Below are 18,273 nucleotides of genomic sequence, written 5' to 3'. Positions count from 1 at the left end.
CAGAACTCTATCGATACTCACACCTTCACCACTCCAACACCTTTGAAACTGAAAACTCTTTAGTCTTAAAGTGCAGTCTCTGGACTTAAGGGCCATGAGCAATTATAAACTGGATTAGTTATTTAATTTCAAGCTCCTTTTCTCATGTAATATAAACTGTCACTCTGCTACCACTTGCCGCAGCAGGGATTCTTGTATCTCAGTCTTTGGGTGTAATCATTAAATAGCTCCGCCACTGGACCTTATGGACCTTTGATCGTCGACATGAACAAGTAGAAAGAAGCAATAATTTAAGTCAAACATCAAAGACAGTGAAGTTAGTTTGGGACCTCACAAGAATTACTGGAGAGAGAGTGATGGTATGAGTTAAAGGATTTTATTAACAAATTAATTCAACTTGAGTCATTTATTCATTAAGTATTAACTTTTTGACATCACAATTACAGATTCAAACAATCCATTTATTGATATTTCAGTGCATGATATAATACCACATAAGTGAGTACTACAAATGAAAACGAAGATTAGAATATGTTTGTTCCATAAGGAAATTCCCCAACCTAGATCAATTGAGTTTAGGCATAAGAGTGACAATTACTGCAATAAGCAAAGAAAGGTCTCAGTTCAAAACCCAATAGATGAGTTCTGATAAGAGAATGGAAATTCATAGGTGTGGGAAAGTAGGATCTGCTTTTATGGTTACCCCCAATTTTTGCTGGTGTAATTATATATTTTTTACTAGTCTGACTGAGATCCTGCTAGTCAGGATCCCATTCACTATGCTTCCTCCTTAAATTTGACTTGGTAAGTACTTTTTGAACCTCTACAAATGGGGTTTGTAGGGGTGTCCTGATCATGCAGGAGCACCAAAACACTTATAAGCCAGCACCCTGCCTTCAGGTTTGAAAGGCCTGTCTTAGCGTGTGACATAGAGTTTAAAGGTATGACCTAAGATGTGAGAAAACCTATATCTGTTATAAGTGGTGCTAGCACCAGCCTTCACAGGCTGCCATGGCAGGCATGTAGCCACAGTTTGAGTGGTCTCTCAGAGGTGACACAATACATGTTACAGTTCATGGGGGAGTCCTGGGCACCTTTGTACCATATACTATGGAATTATAGAGGTACACCAGTAGCCAATCGTTGAGGTACTAAAAGAACTTATAGGTATGAAGTCTTCGAGCTTAGCAATAGAGAATATACAAAGCTGGAAAGAATACTCTGTTATAAATCAGTAGACATTTCTGGGAAAGAAAGAGAAGAGTTCAGAGGAGTCTCTTCCGTAAAAGAATCCTAAACCTGCTCTAGAAATACACACTTATATAAATCTGCTAAAACATAATTACTACAATCGATGCACCCATATACCCAATGCGTAATAGTTCTCAGCAAACCCTGGGAGCAGGTGAACTCCCAAGCTTTTCACATATTTACAATAGTTTACAGAATATCAGCTTTGAAACAATACATCATCCACATCTTGTCGTTCAAACAGTTCTTACCACTAGTCACATTTACTGCTATCTTCTCTCCTCCCAGTCTGAACTTCACTATCAGTTGTCTAATACATAACAAATGCCTATTCACTAGCTAATATAAGGCTTCTGGAAAGTTACAGCACCACAAGTGGAAGAGAAAAACATATTTTGCAAGATAATAGTATACTGCAAAACAGAAATGTTATCCCTAACATGTAAAATCATCATTAATAAGACATCAGAGTTTAGCAACTTAATTCAGTATATTGTGCTACTTCATTAATCCTTACAATGCCTAATTATGATTACCTACTACAAAAGTTGCATTTGTTGTACATGCGTTACTTTGAATAAAATATTACACTTTACAGTTAAATAGGTTGTGCTTGCAAAAATGAGGAAATTAATTCTATTGCATCTCGGTCTCCTAATTGTTAAGTTGCCCTTGGCATTAAAAATATGTATCTTTCATACTGAATGTAGATCTCCCTACTTATTTTTGTCACTAGGGAAACACAGAGTTTCAATGAGGTCTAAAACAAACTCAAGAAAGCAATACAAAGAAAAAAAAATATGTATTGTATTTTTAAAGAGTTAAAATGGCTACCTGGCTACCTGTTAATTACCACGCGTAATGCAATACCATCTTAGCCTTTATTTGTTCTTTTCAAGAAGCCATGTAAGGTCCCCTGTTGGTTCTCTGGCAACTTTTGGGTGAAAAGTATTCTAAGCTCCCGAGTTTCAGTCTTTAGATTTTTAGGCAGCTTTAGCACCACTTCCAAGGGTTCAGAATTAGTGGGTAACCACTTGTAGGGCAGGACTGACTTCAGACAGGGTCTCGGTTCTGGTCTCAGTTTGTTGGAGCTCCTTCTGTCCCTCTAACTCAGAACAGGAGGCTAGCCAAAGTGCCTTGGAGTCACTCTTGTGGTTCTGAGATCAAGCAGCAAGACAGGCTTCTAGCAGCAGGGCAGACATCTAAATTACAAAGAAGGTCTAAAGCAGCAGGGCAGTCTTCTGAAATAAAGGCAGTCTTTCTTGGGGTCCTCCGCAGGCCCAGGAATAAACTGAAGAGTTGGCTTGAATATCTAATATCTATACCCGGTGTCAACTTTTTTAAAAGGGAGAAACTTCCAGGGTCTCCCCAATCTGGTTATGGCATTTTCCTTTCTTTCTCTGCACAAGCTCCTAGAGCTCAATTGTGACGAATGACTGGTGTCAAGTTCTTGCTGAATGTGCTATTGCGCCCATTGAAATGAAATCGTGGCAGCGCCACCTATTCTGGCAGGATAGCTCATCCTGCCAACACTTTCCCCTCCCTTTGTCTCACTGTCTGTGAGGAATACACAGAGGCCAATTATTTACAGTTATGTGACCCAGGACAAAAGCTGCAGGCCCAAATCACAATGCTTGTTCGATCAACATGACAATTCTGCCTGTTCCCAATCAAAAGGTAGCATTTCGTAAATGTAACAAGGTAACCCAATGTTATTCTGAGGGAGGGGTATGCCTCACAGTAGTGAAAAATGAATTCAGTATTTTTAGCTACCAGGACATGTAAAACGTGAAGAGACATGTCCTTCCTTCTTAATACAAGTGCCCTGTCCTTTGGGCTGTTTAGGGCCTACCCTAGAGGTAACGTATATTTGTTAAAAAGAATGGTGTATCCCTGGCAGAAGATTTACTTGCCAGATCGAATAGCAGTATAAAACCTCCCACAGACTGCAATGGCAGACCTGAGACATTTTCTAAAGGGCTACTTAAGGGGTTGGTGCAAAAAATGCTGCAGATCCACTAATAGAACTTCATTTACAGCCATTGGGTACCTGTAGTACTATTTTACTAGGGACCAACAAAGACCCAAGGGGTAAGTGTGTCTATTCAGAGTACAGTTCAAGTCATATTAACATAAGACTGAAAAATTAAAATGTGGAGAATTGGTAGACATATGTGCCGTCATGTTCCACCACATGCTTCAGGAACACAAACACAGTGAAATCTGTATTGTAAAGACACATATGGGGCACATTATGATGGCGGACGGACCTTAGTCCGTCCGCCACCATAGAGTAGGAGGGAACCTCCGCATGGGCTTCGGAGTTCCCTCCTGTGCAATTAGGATGTGACGGCCACCATGGCGGTCACATCCTCTATTTTTAACATTGCGGCGGGTGTGGCTTCAAGCTGCACCCACAGCAATGTTAAAAATGCACGAATTGCATTTGTATGTAGAAAGTGGCAGGCACCACGCGGTGCCTGCCGCTTTCTGCATATAAATGCAGGGGGTACCATAGGTACCCCCCATGTGCACCCCCACCCCCCTTCACCTAGGGGGCCCGCAACGGGCCCCCGCAGTGAAGTTACACATGCTTTTCCACGGCGGAAAAGCCGCAGCGGAAAAGCATGTTTCAGAGCCCATCCTAATCTGGCTGACGGTGTCTGAGAGACACCGTCTCCATATTAGTGTTTTTCCGCCGCGGTTGTAAGCTAACCACGGCGGAAAAGCTGCGGACGGAAACCAGGACCCACCAGCCATCCTAATGTGGCGGTGGGTCTTTGGTGGGTCCACAGAGGATTTTCCGCATCCTCCGGGCCGGCGGTGGCTTCCGCCGGCCCAGAGGATGCGGAAAATCCTCCATCCTAATGAGGCCCATAGTTTGAGTCCACCTGGAGACAGGTGGAAATCATAATCTTCAGACATTCAGAAATCAAATCCTACTCAAATCAGCCCCTTTTCTCCAGACTTTGACAAGGTCAGCAGACACTTTTTTCGTGGCCCCATCTTATTGTGTCTTTTTTTTTAGAAGTGGACAATCATAAGCCTGCTGGGCAGTTTGATTCATCATGGTCTACATTACCTCTTTGAGGACAGTCCAAGATATTTTTGTCTCTGCTCAGTTTCATGTTGTAGAAACAAAGCATACTCCTCACAGTGGTGGGTTTTCTCTAAATTTTTTTCCTGGTGCTCCATTGTGGAAAGCGCTTCTATCTCTAGAAACTGGAACTGGAGAACAATTCCTGCACTCACTGCACCCGCACTCACTGTTACTGTCATAATAAAACAACGTCACCCACCAAAGCCTTCTGAGACAGCGCCATCTTAAAACCAGAAAAAGTGGACTAAGGCAATGGCAAGTTGCTTTAATAGATAATCTCTCTGCCTGAAATAACACCTTCAGAGCCCAAAAGGAGAATGGATTTTAACCACCCTGTACAGGTCAAAGGAATACTCAGCTTCGCACTTAAGCTGACTCACCTTAAATGAACACCACAAAGCTGGGACCACAGGGTATTCAGAGGAGGAATATAAAGAGGTAGTGAAGATTGTGGTTGGGGCTGTTGAAGCAGAAGCCGAACTATTAGCTACCCGAAATCCAAAGTTACCCCCCTACTGCCAGTTACAGACAATAGTTATCGAGGCATTGGTTATTTCTTGTCTCAACTATGGCAATGTGCTGTACTTAGGTGCAGAGAAGTCATCCTTACAGCTCCTTGAAACTGTCCAAAATGCCTCTGCTAGACTGCTTGATCACTTACCTAGAACTGTTTCTGTGTTCCATTCACTAAAAGAACTTCATTGGCTTAAGGTGGCTAAGCGCATTGAATTCAAAACATTGTGTTGTTTGTTCAAGGCCAAACTTGGCCTGGGAGCATGGTACATTCAAGAATTGGTATTTCCTTACCAGACGTCTCGACAACTAACAGCCAGATTCATGAAGGTGAATAGCGCTCGCAAAGGGCCAGATTCTCAGAATCTGGCCCTTTGCGAGCGCAATTTTTTCATTTGGGATTCATCATCCCAAATGCAAAAATTGCAAATCTCTATTTGAGATTCCTTAAATGCAATTCATCATCCATTTTCAAATTGCGAATTCGCAATTTCGGCTCGCTATTTACCGCGAGGTCAAACCTCGTGGTAAATAGCGAAAACCTAGAAAAATGCTTTTAAAAGCATTTTTCTAAGTTGCATGTTGCACACACACATGTCCTTTGGACATGTGTGTGCGCAACACCTGTTTAAAATTGCATTTAAGGGGTGCTACAGTGTATCCTTTGGACTCCCCTGGCACCCTTTAAATCGCTATCTTATTTGCGATTAGCTAATTGCTAATCGCAAATAAGGAATACTCCCCATTCATTCCTATGGGCCTTTTGGCCCATAGGAATGAATGGGGAGTTATTCCTTATTTGCGATTAGCAATTTGCTAATAGCAAATAAGGAATATGTAGGAATCGCATTTTATTTTGCGATTCTTACATGAATCCCGTTTTGCGAGCCTGTAATAGCGATTCCTTATGAATCGCTATTAAAGACTCACAAAACGGGTCTTTGATGAATCAGGCTGTAAGATACTAGGCCAGGCCTATTTGGTGTCCCCACGTTTCTATTGACCCGTATGAAGAGCCGCTCCTTTGACAACCTGGGTCCCTAGCTTTGTAACTCATTACAGGGTGTCTTAAGAAACTGTCAATCATTACTCACCTCCTGTAAGATGCTGAAATCATGGCAATTCTGAGTCTGTATGGTTAGAACAGTCATCTGTTAACGCCCTGCACCGGGAATCTCCCTTGAGGTAGCTGTGCGCATTACAAGATGTTAATAATTATAATAATATTGATGCTTTTTTTTGTCAAAGGAATCTTTCATTTTCTTATAAGTGGTGACTTCTGTACTTTTATGTCGTGCATATCTAGTGTGTAGGGAACAACTAATTAAGAGATAAATAGTTTAATAGCAGAGCTGCCATTCTGCAATTCATGTGTTAATAAAAAAAATGATTGATAACATTTTCCCTGGAAAGATACACTGCAAATACATTGCCTGCATCATTGTTGAATACCCAATTTTCTGCAGCGCCTTCCTCGAATAAAATATATTGTTCGTTTATATACAACTCTACAATTTGCTCTGTTTTGGAGCTGATTTTACCTTCCCTGCAAGCAATTCTTTTAGGCATATTGTCGTGGTCCTATACGCGCAAAGTTCATGACTTTAATTAGTCTGTGCTGAACCCGTTGTGTCTTGCTGAATAAACATCATGTTATATTTTGCCCCCACTGTTAAACTGGCTGGCATAGTCCGATGCACCCTGTGCATTATGCTTCGTTTCTTATTACTGAACATGAACTTTACGTGATCCTACATAATTGGATGCAGAGTTATGAACACATTAAAACGTGCACATTTCATTACTACGGAGTTCCTCGGTAATGACTGTATTTTTTTTTTTTTAAAGACAGTCACACATGATGATATTTGTTATTCGTGTATGAACTCTCTGTGGCTGGAAATTATACATTTCTTAAGATTTACCAAGTAAATGAAAACACACAAACTGAGTCGATTTGTACTCCATCATTTTTTGGTGACCAGCAACGTTTATTTGTCCAGAATGCCTTTATTTTGGCAGATAAAGAGAACTACAAACTCGCATTACATAAATACCACACTCTATGTAACACTGCCCGGGCTAATCATGTTAACGACACGATACTGAAAGCCCAGAATCGTCCTAAAGCCCTCTTTAAGGCAGTTCAGGAACTATCGGGTATGTCATGTGCCCCCAAAGCCCCCTGCCTGAATAGCAATCAATGCAATTCCCTGGCAGAGTTCTTTACATCAAAAATTGATAACATCTACGCAGGCTTTGGCGTTTCTCCTTCCGTCTCAATCAGGCCACCATTCCAGCTACACGACCAACTCTTCACACAGGATGATCCTGAACGACTCTCTTCTCCTCGACTAGATAAATGGGAATGTATCTCCATGCCCGTTTTCCAGAAATTGTTGGCAGAGATTAAATCCGGCTCTCCATTGGATCCCATGCCCCCCCAGATTCTTTGTACTCTGGACACTGCCCCTTTGGATTGCATCTTGGCTCTTCTGAATGCATCCCTCACTGAGGCAGTGGTTCCTAATATCTGGAAGCATGCGATGGTGGTTCCATTGCTGAAAAAAGCCAATGCGGATGTCAGCAATCCTGCCAACTTCCGGCCCATTTCCTTGCTCCCCTGCCTCTCAAAGGTGTTGGAGAAACATGTCAACCGTCATCTCACCACCTACATTGAATCAGCAAACGTCCTCCACCCTTCCCAGTCTGGTTTCCGCGCGGGCTTCTCTACGGAGTCCACCCTTTTGGGAGTCTCGGAGACAGTTAGGCGCCAGGTAGACAAAGGGGAGACAGTGGCACTCATCCTTTTGGATTTGAGTGCCGCTTTCGACACCGTCTCCCATAGCATCCTTCTGTCTGCCCTGAAGTCTGTGGGTATCTGCGGCCCCGCCCTTGCCTGGATCTCTGACTTTCTTTCTCATCGCACTTTCCAGGTTTTTTCCCCCTCTTCTGTGTCCACTGTTCACAATTCTCCGTATGGTGTTCCCCAAAGTTCTATTCTTAGTCCTTTATTCTTTAACCTTTATGTTAGACCTCTTGCTTTTCTTGCGGAACAGGCGGGACTTTCTATTTTTTCTTATGCTGATGATACCCAGATTATTTTTTCTCTCTCCTCTAATCAACACTCCCCTTCCTCTTCTCTCTGTGCTGGACTCACTGATATCGCCAACTGGATGCTGACTAACAAGCTTAAGCTGAATGGCGATAAAACAGAGCTTCTCCTGTTTGGGCCGGATTCCGCTCTCTGGGGCCCGCAACATTGGCCTCAGCAAATGGGACCTTTACCGGTCCCAGTAACGTCAGCACGCAATCTGGGGGTCCTCTTTGATAATCAGTTATCCATGAGACAACATGTGGTCAAGGTCTCGGCCACCTGTACCACCATCATCAGGTGGCTGAGGAAGATCACATGGATGCTGCCTCCAGATACCCAGAAGTCAGTGGTCCAGGCCCTAGTGACATCGCGGCTGGACTACGGCAACGTACTTCTTTTGGGTGCCTGTAAGGAGGTTACCAGGAAGCTCCAAGTAGTTCAGAACATGGCTGCCCGTCTACTCTGTAATCTCCCGAGAACAACCTCAGTCTCTTCTTCCCTGCGCAGCCTTCACTGGTTGCGCATAGAATCTAGGACCAAATTTAAAGCACTTTGCTTTATGCACCGCATCAAAGCTGGAAAAGCCCCCCACTATCTCTCCACCTTAGTCCAGCAATATTGTCCCTCTCGCACCCTTAGGTCTTCCACTCATTGCAGATTCTCTGTTCCCCGCTTCAAGCGTGCCAGAGTCGGCGGACGTTCGTTCTCCCACCTGGCACCTGCGCTCTGGAACTCACTTCCTATCCCTCTGCGGTCTGAAACATCTTACATCAAATTCCGCAAAGGTGTGAAAACCTGGTTATTTTCTCTGTAACCGATTCCTTATCTTCCGTTGTCCTCTCTTACTTCTGTTCTCTTAGCGCCGGGAAACCTACGGGTAGCTGAGCGCTCTACAAAATCAGATATAATAATAATAATAATTTTAATATGAATTAGCTGGGAACAAAATATGAGAGTTTTTTAATTGATTGTATCCTAAATTTTAGCTTAGATTTGCTTTACCTGCAGTGTTACTCGAGATTTCTCTCTTTAAATCAGGGGCATATTATCAAGGACTGGTGTTAAAATTATTGCCATTTTATCGGCAGGAAACTGCCGATAAAAGGGCGATAATGGGCTTGATAATGCGCCCTTGTTAATTCCCATAGAAGCCCATGTTCTGGTGTTAACATGGGCATCAATAGGCATTAACAAGGACGTTTTATCAAGCCCATTATTGACGTTTTATCTGCAGTTTCCTGCCGCTAAAACTGCGATAATTTTAACACCGGTCCTTGATAATATGCCCCTAAATCTTTTTCAGAAAGCACATTTTATGTTGCACTACATTACTTCACTAAACACGTATACTGGTAGTCTAGCACACACAAATATGTTCATGGATAAAGTTTTATTTTAATAAAATATTCTCCCAAAAATATGAAGTGCCTTGAGTAACCTGAAGAGATAGGGCAAGGTGTACTTTCAGAAAATGTGTGTATCACCAATGCTTTTGTATGTTTCTCTTGTATTTCAGACGGAGTGGTCAAATAAAATGTAAACGCTGCATGTAGGATTAAGAGATTTTCAATAAAGCTGTGTGATTGAGCAAGGTTTCACATGTACAGAACTTGCTTGTATTCAAGCCTCTCAAAATAACATATAATATATTAATCAACATGTTCTGTTTACTAATATTTGCATTACAAAACATTTTTAGTATCCAGGGGAAGCTTGACAATGTGCTTTTACTAACATTAACCCGAGTGTCTTAAAATGGCTGCCGAAAACGCAGGAACTTTACTGTGCATGTGTCTGCCACATCTACATGGTATGACATACTTCTGCTTTTGGTGGGAACTTCTCACTTCTGTGCACTAGTGCCAGAAATGGCCACTTCAAACCTCACATGCTAATGCTTATGCTGCTGCTTATACTAAGCTTGTCCGTTCGGCTTAACTATTAATGCAAAAGTTAAGTTAAAGTAATGGGGTAAGGGTAGACATAAGTGGTATACAGTGCATTCATTTATTTTTGTATACTAATATGTTTTCTTTTTGACTTTGCTGAAAGCTCGTACTTGGGCCTGAATACTGATAAAAACTCCATCTTGGAAAATGCGCACTCTAGCTGAAGCATTGGCATTGAACCACAGCCAAGAATCCTCTTACCCACGATGTCTATGAGAAAATGCCCTTCTGACCTCAGGAGGAACTGAAGCTATATAAAATGTATCAAATTTGTTGAATCGTATTGCTGGGTGGATAAAAGTGCATGGGAAAATAAATGATGGGCGGTAACCTGAATTAACTGAAACCAATAATGAAATTACCTCAGCTTAGTATGGTGTGATGACCTCTCCTCTTCTTTCTGACCAACCACTGAAGGGGAACACATAGATTTGCAACATTTAGGGGTGCTACATTGCCCTCGAAATGGTATAACTAAGGTAGGTTTAGATAGAGAAATTGTCCGACTTGTCTGAGTAGCTGACCTGTCACTAACTCAACGCATGCTATAGGAGATTGTGAGCAGAGGTGCTGGCGGAGCACTGTGTCCGAAGAATCAAGGTGTTGGTGGGAGATTATCGATTACCCAGCCAGGGTATTAATTGGCTTGCTGAGAGAGAGGGGTGTGATTCTGGTGTTGCACTTAGCTGAGGTCACCTGTCCCGATCTGCACCTGTCTTGTCCATGGGCACCTGAATAATTGGGAGCCCTGGTCTTTTTTGCCCCAGTCCGTGACCAGGATTGGTCATTGCACCATTCTAGGTAAATATAATCCATGTGGTTTGTCCTTGTGCTATTTCCCTTTCTCACTCTTCCCAGTTACCGACGTTTAAAGGTGCTACTGTGATTTCTTTCAAACTTTATATCGTATTGATTATATTCTTGCTTGTAAAATTTATGGTCACGGAATTGTGGCTTTTTCTTTTTTACTCAGCAAATCTTGCATAGATAAAGCTTTTAAAATTTTCCCCGAGTCTGTGGTTATTACAGAAAAAGTAAATGTGTTTAAATACTGCCTGTTTATTCTAACTCCTTATTCAATTCCTAGGACTTATAGCAAAGGTGAGATGGATTGGTAAGTCATGGTTTACAGGTATGAGTCCTAAAAGGACTCAAAGTACTGATAGGTGATTAGTTAGAAAATCACAGACAGGACTGCTAGTTCAAGGTGTGAATGTTTTTTGGGCCCAGGTGAGTATGGTAAATTTGAGCTAGTGGTTCCGCACGCACTATCAGTACATGTGATGAGAGCCTGAATTTTCCTTGATCTGCTCAACACTTGAGTAGAAGGTTGGAGAATTTAATTCATGACATACCTACCTAGCATAGTATATCCTCATAGTAGCTTGAGGAAATGGCACCGGCGACTATGTTGGGGTCTCTCTCATGGTGAATACAGCCCTGTGCCATGGGCAGGCCTTTGAAATCATGCCTCACAAAGGTTCACTTTACTGGGCACACTCTAGGACTGCCTCTCCAGTCCCTGCCCTCTTTATTTATATAGTCCTCCTAAGTCAGGCAGGACCCTTCCATTGTGCCTATATACACAGGTGCAGTTTGTTCAACTACCCCACTGATACATTACAATCCCCAGGGGCAGCACCTCCACTAAGGAGGAGCATCACCAGGGAAAAATAAAATGATAATAACTAGGTTATTATCATTTTATTTTTCATTGCCGCGGGGCTAGGGTGGGGCTGGTGGCTCAGGGAGGAGTGGACTGTGCAGTGAACACTAAGGGGTCTATTAGGATGTCGGTCGGAAAACAACCCTGACTGCCATGGTACTGGAAATCAACTACCTGCCTGTACCGCGGAAAATCGGCGATACAATTAGGATCAACTGCCCCAAAAATCAGACCGCGGCGGAATGAGGCCACGAAAACCCGCCCGTAGCAGGCGGAGAAGGCCAAAATTCTTCCGCAGTGGTCGGATTCCTGGCAAAAAATAACCAAACTGCCACCAGGACAGAGGATAGACCACACTGGAAATGAGGATATTCCTGATATGACTGCGGTACCTATCACTGCCCCTGACCGCCGCGGTTGCAAATAGTGAAGAATAGGAGAGCCGGGGGAAGAGCTGTAACATAGCCACCGCTGCAGACGCTCCGTGACAAAGATGGAGGTCAACAGAAAAAAGCCACAACAAGGCCCCAAAGTGCACATAGCAAACTAGCCCTGCCCCCTAAAACGCCTAACACAATCCAATGCCACACCCACATAGCAACTACAAAAATACAAATCCAGGGATAACCCACACAACACACCTGACAGCAATACCCCATTTTGACACACCCCAGATAGCTGAGTATAAAACCAGCCCCTCCCTGACCAGAATCCTTTGCAATACTCCAGAAGAGAAGGGACATACACTACAGCTGAAAGGAGAGACAAATCAACACTCCATCACTACTCACACCACACACAGCACCGCCACCATATCCACACCTGCACCTCCAGCTGCTCTGCACATCATACATCACACATCACCCCTACCCCCACTACTTACACCCTTGCACCTCTAACCCCTCTGCACATCACCCATCATGGCACCACAGAAAATGCCCAGATTCACAGCGAGTGAGTTGACAGTAATGGTAGATGACATAATCACAAGTGTTTGGTAGCCTTGTCCAATAGCCTCCATTAGCCACAAGAGCACAAATGTGGACAAGGATAGTCGACAAGGTCAATGCAGTAGGGACCACCCTGCGCTCCAAGCAGGAAATCATGAAGCTGTGGCATGACTTGAAGAGGGTTGTGAAAGAAGAGAAGGATGAGCCGGCTGAGGGGACTGGCTGTGGACCTCCCCTTACACCAAGAACATACACTGCATAGGAGGAGAAGGTGCTTGCCATACTACATCCAGAGAGTCTCACAGGAATAGCCGTGGAAGTGCAGACTCGTAAGTACAAACACATGTAGATCATTACACTGCTGTGTACTGTACAGCACATCAACAAAGCTATATCTTAGAGGCACAAGTATAATAAAATTCACCACAATATCCAACAAATGTCCCACAGATGAAACATCCACTCCATATAAATCACCCCAAAGGTAGACAACCCATTCAGGGTTGTAAGTGTCCCCTGTTCCATCCCTGAGCAGGATGTAGCACTACCCCCAACCCAGAAGCATGTGCCAGCCATTGTATGGTTCCCACTCTCCTAACAGATACGTACCCATCCTCCCAGGTTGTTCTGTTTGGGGGTCGGAGGCCTGCAATATTACTCCCAGCATGCTCCCTTGTTCCCCAGCTGAGCAAGATGGAGCACACCCCACCCACCCAGAAGCATATGGCAACCGTTGTATGGTTCCCACTCATCTAACAGATAGGTAGCCATCTTCCCAGGTCTTGCTGTTTGGGGGTGGGGGGCCTGCAACACTACTCCCAGCATTCTCCCTTGTTCCCCGGCTGAGCAAGATGGATCACTCCCCACCCACCCAGAAGCATGTGGCAGCCATTCCATTCCCCTCATCAAACTAACAGGTAGTTAGCCATCTTGAGGTTCCGTGACGATTTGAACCCGTGTTTTCAACATTGTCGTAAATACATAATTTTGGTATCAGCGAACCGCAAATGGTCCATTTAGTATATCCTGGTGTTTTCGCTATGCTACGAGCAAGAGTACTCCTGTTACAAACACATTTCTGATCTACCCATGGCATCCATTTTAGATTATGGCAGCCATCTTGTGTTTCTTGCCCTCACATAGACAATGGACACGCAGTGACCTCTGATTACTTCATTTCGATTAAAGACACGTAGGCTTGGCCGGCGATTCACCTCTCTAGTGACACGTGCACCTTGGAACAGAACACGCCATGGCTGCATGACTCGACAGAAACTGCCTCCTCTGCCCGAGGCCAGTCCTGCTATACTGGTTCTCGTGTTCGTTGGCCTGATCATGATTAGGCGGCCGAAGCTGGTAGCCTTGCCAATTTATGACCCACAAACATCTCTTATCCTGCTTTTCTATCTTCTGCACCTGGCTCTGCTCTTTTCCTTCTGGGCCTTTATTAGGGGGAGGTAACGAAATTTACCATGAGGCGGTCCGGGTCTTGAATGAAAAGTTGACATGGGATTATGATGGAACAGTGGGAACCCCTCGTTTGTAATGTTTTGACATCAGATATTGCCGACGATTCCTGTGCAACGCCAAATATTTATTGTTTAGGACACAAAGGTTTGGGAATGTACTAACATGTAAAGAATTTGCCCGAAGCTCAATTTTTAGTATATAAGGAGCAACCCTCTTTGTACAAATCGAACAGGCTCCTAGATACTGCCCGTGTGTAGTTTCTGTGACTTCTGTGTCCCTGCAGTAATAAACCTTTGGTCTTTGACGCCACCATCGAGAAGCCCGTGTTTCTGTTTATTTGTGCACCGAGACAGGTAGAACTCCGGGGTCTTCGGGTGTTATCCCTGACACCTCTGGACAGAACCAAAAAGTCCAGAACTCCAATTGGCGCCCAATGTGGGGCGACGTCATTCGGTACCGGTCCAAAAGCCTGAAGAGTTCGAGAAGCTTCGTGTGAAGAATCCAGAGGGAGGCGCCCCACTTCATCGATCCCGGCATATCGCAAAAGTGGCCCGACGTTCTCTTCCACGAGGGTGCCCGTTCAGGACGGCTGCAGTGGTCCGTTGCCTTGACCGTCGCCCTGTCTTGGACCCGAGGTGCAGTCCTTAGTACGGCGAGACAAGACGGGTTTCTCCTTGGTGACGTCTTCAGTGCCTCAGTTAAGTATTAAGTGGTTGCTAGTTGGTTACTCCGTAAGGGTTGCTCCTGTTTGGATAATCCTTTTAGTTCTTGGTTTGGTTTGGTTTCGTAAGATTATCACTGGTTGTTCTGGTTACGATAATCTATTGGTTTAGTTTGGGTATCGATACATTGGTTCATTTTGGTAGGCCTAAGTTCTTGGTTCGAGTGCACATTTCTGTTTGTGTTTTTGTCTGTTCTGTGTTCCGGATTATAAAATGGTAAGTCGGAAAAATTGTATGTTGTCGTGTTTTGGTTGCAACAGTGATTCCCGGTTGGAGGACTCATGTCTGGTTCCTCCGATCGGAACTCCTCTATATGATTTATATTGTAAGTTTGGTGTGGGTCCAATATCTTATAATGAGGTATGGATCCGTTATACCGAAAAAGACGGTGTCCTTAGTTGGCCACTGCATGGTAGTTTTGAACCCGAGGTCCTTGATAATTTGGAAGTGAAATTGTTTAAGAAGAAAGCCCGGCCGGCAATGTTTGATTCTTTCCGTTACTGGCGAAAAGAATCTAAACAGAGAGAAATTAAAAGATTGAAGAAAGAACAGAAAGAGCAAGAGTTGACTTTAGAACAAGCTGCTAAGCAGCTGCAACTCAATGAGTCTGAGAAAGCAATAGAGGTGGCTACTAGAGAGCATAATTTAGCGATGGACAAGTGCTACCCTGCCTTGCCATCGAGTACAACTAAGGCGGTAGAGGACTCCGAGAATGATCCTCTGCTGTCTTATTTGTTAAGGTCACCCCCACCGTATGCACAGGGTGCTACGGCTCCACCTCTACCGAATGTTCAATTGCCGGTTGCTGGACAACCTGGTATTCCTGCTCCTGCTCCCCTGAATCAAGCTCCTGTACCTCCTGTGGTCAATGTTAATGTTCCTTCGGCACCCCCTCTTCCAGGGTTGCCGACTTCTTTCCCTATACCTGCATCACTTACACCTGTTGTCCCACAAGCTACTTTGCCTGATACTCCTACTGTTCCTGTTCTATCTGTTCCAACTGCTACTGTATTTTCTACTTCTGCTAGTATTATGACTCCACTTTCTGTTCGTCGGAGAATCACTGATTCTGTCTCCAATATTCTGTCTCCCTTCTATAAAACTTTAATTAAGACTCCTGCCTCTGACTCTGTACAGAGACGTAGTCAGCTTCCCAGTACTGAAGAACGGGGAATATTAGATTCCACCGCTCTTAGATGGATTTCGAAAAGTAGAAGATATAGTACTAGAGATGTATTAGATACATTTATGCAATGGAAAGAACCGACACAACGATATGTGTTCGACGAGATGGAAAGAACCGACACAACGATATGTGTTCGACGAGATGTGCTCCCTTTTGCGTGACAAATTAGAAGAAGATGATTCTGAATCAAATCTAGAAGAATTAATTAATGTTCAGAAAGAATTTGCTGCGGGTATGATAGTTGGTGAGGCTATAAAGGAAGCGATGGAACTAATTTTAAGCTATAGGAATGATCCATCTCTTCGCTCACCGAGAGAATTAGAGAAAAGTAGTACAAAGCAGAATCGCCAATATCCAATGAGGGAGGTCCCTCCAATTTGGCGCGAAGCCGTTCCAGCTGATGTGAACCGTGGTATTGCAGCCGCTCCGGCCCAATTCCAGAGAGTGTGAATACACATTCCGTGGAAGCGAGCCGAAGTGTTAGCAGTGAAACAGGCCTTACCAGATCCGCGTAAGAATCCCGCCGGATACTATAAAGAGTTAGCACAGACAGTTGAGGCTTGTGTGATGAATTTAGCGGACATTGACATGTTATTTGGGAATGTAGTTCCGCAACCAATATAGGCTAAAATCCGTAAGGAGAATCATCCAGTTGCCCTAGGTGGTGATTGGGCAGCTATTATTGCGGCAGATGGTCAGCAAATAGGTGGTTCCAAACCCGAACCTCTAATTGCTAATCTTCCAGGTAGAATAATTGAATTAATGAAGACTCTGATGTCAGCATTGCGCGTTAACTGGGACAAGTTGTCCGCATGCAGACAGAAGAAAGACGAGAGTGTCTCCGACTTTTTCACAAGGTTCGAAGAGACTTTTGTAGATCACAGTGGTCAGGATATGAGTACAGAAGGAGGACAGAGACTGTTTGTTGATAAATTTGTACACAATCTACTGCCAGAGCTCAGTAATAAGTTGAAAGATTCCGAGAGTGCGTGGGCTGTCTCTACAACTGCGCAAATACTTGCAACTGCACAGTATTATGAAAATAGGGATAAAGAGGAGAAAGAGAAATCAGATAAAAAGACGAAAGATTTAAAAACTAAAGTTCTTTTACAGCAAGCATATCCGCCTCGCATGAATCAGACTAATACACAGCAAGGGTCATATCAAAGGCCAGATTATAGTTCACCGAGGCCGCAATATCAGTGGAATCAGTGTGCGTACTGTAAGAAAGAGGGTCATTATAAAAATGAGTGTCCAGTCTTAGCGCAAAATAATGCTGCAGCAGCTCAGAGAGGTTGTGGTAGTTCTATGCAAAATTCTAGAGGTCGAGGACGAGGTGCTATGCCTCCACAAACGAATGATCGCCCTTCTAATCATTTTGATCAGCGGAATGGACAGTCTGCCCAACAAAATAGATCTCAACAGTATCATGTTGAAGACTATTGTGAAGTTGATGAGGGATTTCAGCAAACTGAGTACTAGGACAGCCGTGGACAAAGAGAGGGAGTAGTATCAGTTCCAGTGGATCAGAGTGGGCCTTATGTCGCAGTAGCAACATCAGGTGTAGTCGAACCGTTTCTGTTGGATACTGGTGCCGCAAAAAGTTCTATCATTCATGCGAAACTCCCTGGCGCACCTTTGTCCGGCTTAACAAATGTTTCTGTAGGTTTTTCAGGCGCCCCTGTTTACAACCCTGTATCTGGTCCTTTGCCTATCTCTGTTGGACCGTGTCAATTGAAAGCACCCTTGATTTTGACAACCGGTTGTAATGAAAATCTGCTTGGTTTAGACTTGTTAAAACGCCTGTATGCGACATTGTACTGTTCTCCATCAGGAGTACAGCTTACATTGGGTAAAAGAATCACCTCTCCGATGTACTTGTCAATAGATGCGCTCCCACCAGAGCTGCGTTCTCTCCCTGATACTCTTTGGGCGACTGGTCCTAACGATGTAGGCCTTTTAGAAATTCCACCATATGTAGTCACTTTGAAAGCAAATGTCAAATTTCCACGAATTCCTCAATACAGGATCTCTAGTGAAGGTGAACGTGCACTTTTATTGATTGTGCAAGATTTGATTAAGAAAGGTGTGGTTGAGGAAACTAGAGGAAATGTCTGTAACAGTCCTGTATTGCCAATTTTGAAACAAACTGATCCTTCAAAGCCTCCAGTGTATAGATTTGTTATCGATCTCAGAGAGGTTAATATAATTGTGGTTCCACAGTTTCCTGTGGTTCCAGACATTACTGCATTGTTAACGTTGATTCCTGCTACAGCTACATGGTTTTCAGTCATCGACTTAAAGAATGCTTTTTTCAGCATTCCGATAGCCGAGGAAAGCAGAGATATTTTCGGCTTCTCTCTAGGAGG

This window comes from Lissotriton vulgaris, chromosome 6 (genome assembly GCF_964263255.1).
Source record: "Lissotriton vulgaris chromosome 6, aLisVul1.2, whole genome shotgun sequence".
Lineage (NCBI taxonomy): Eukaryota > Metazoa > Chordata > Amphibia > Caudata > Salamandridae > Lissotriton > Lissotriton vulgaris.
Note: the sequence above shows the minus strand (reverse complement) of the source record.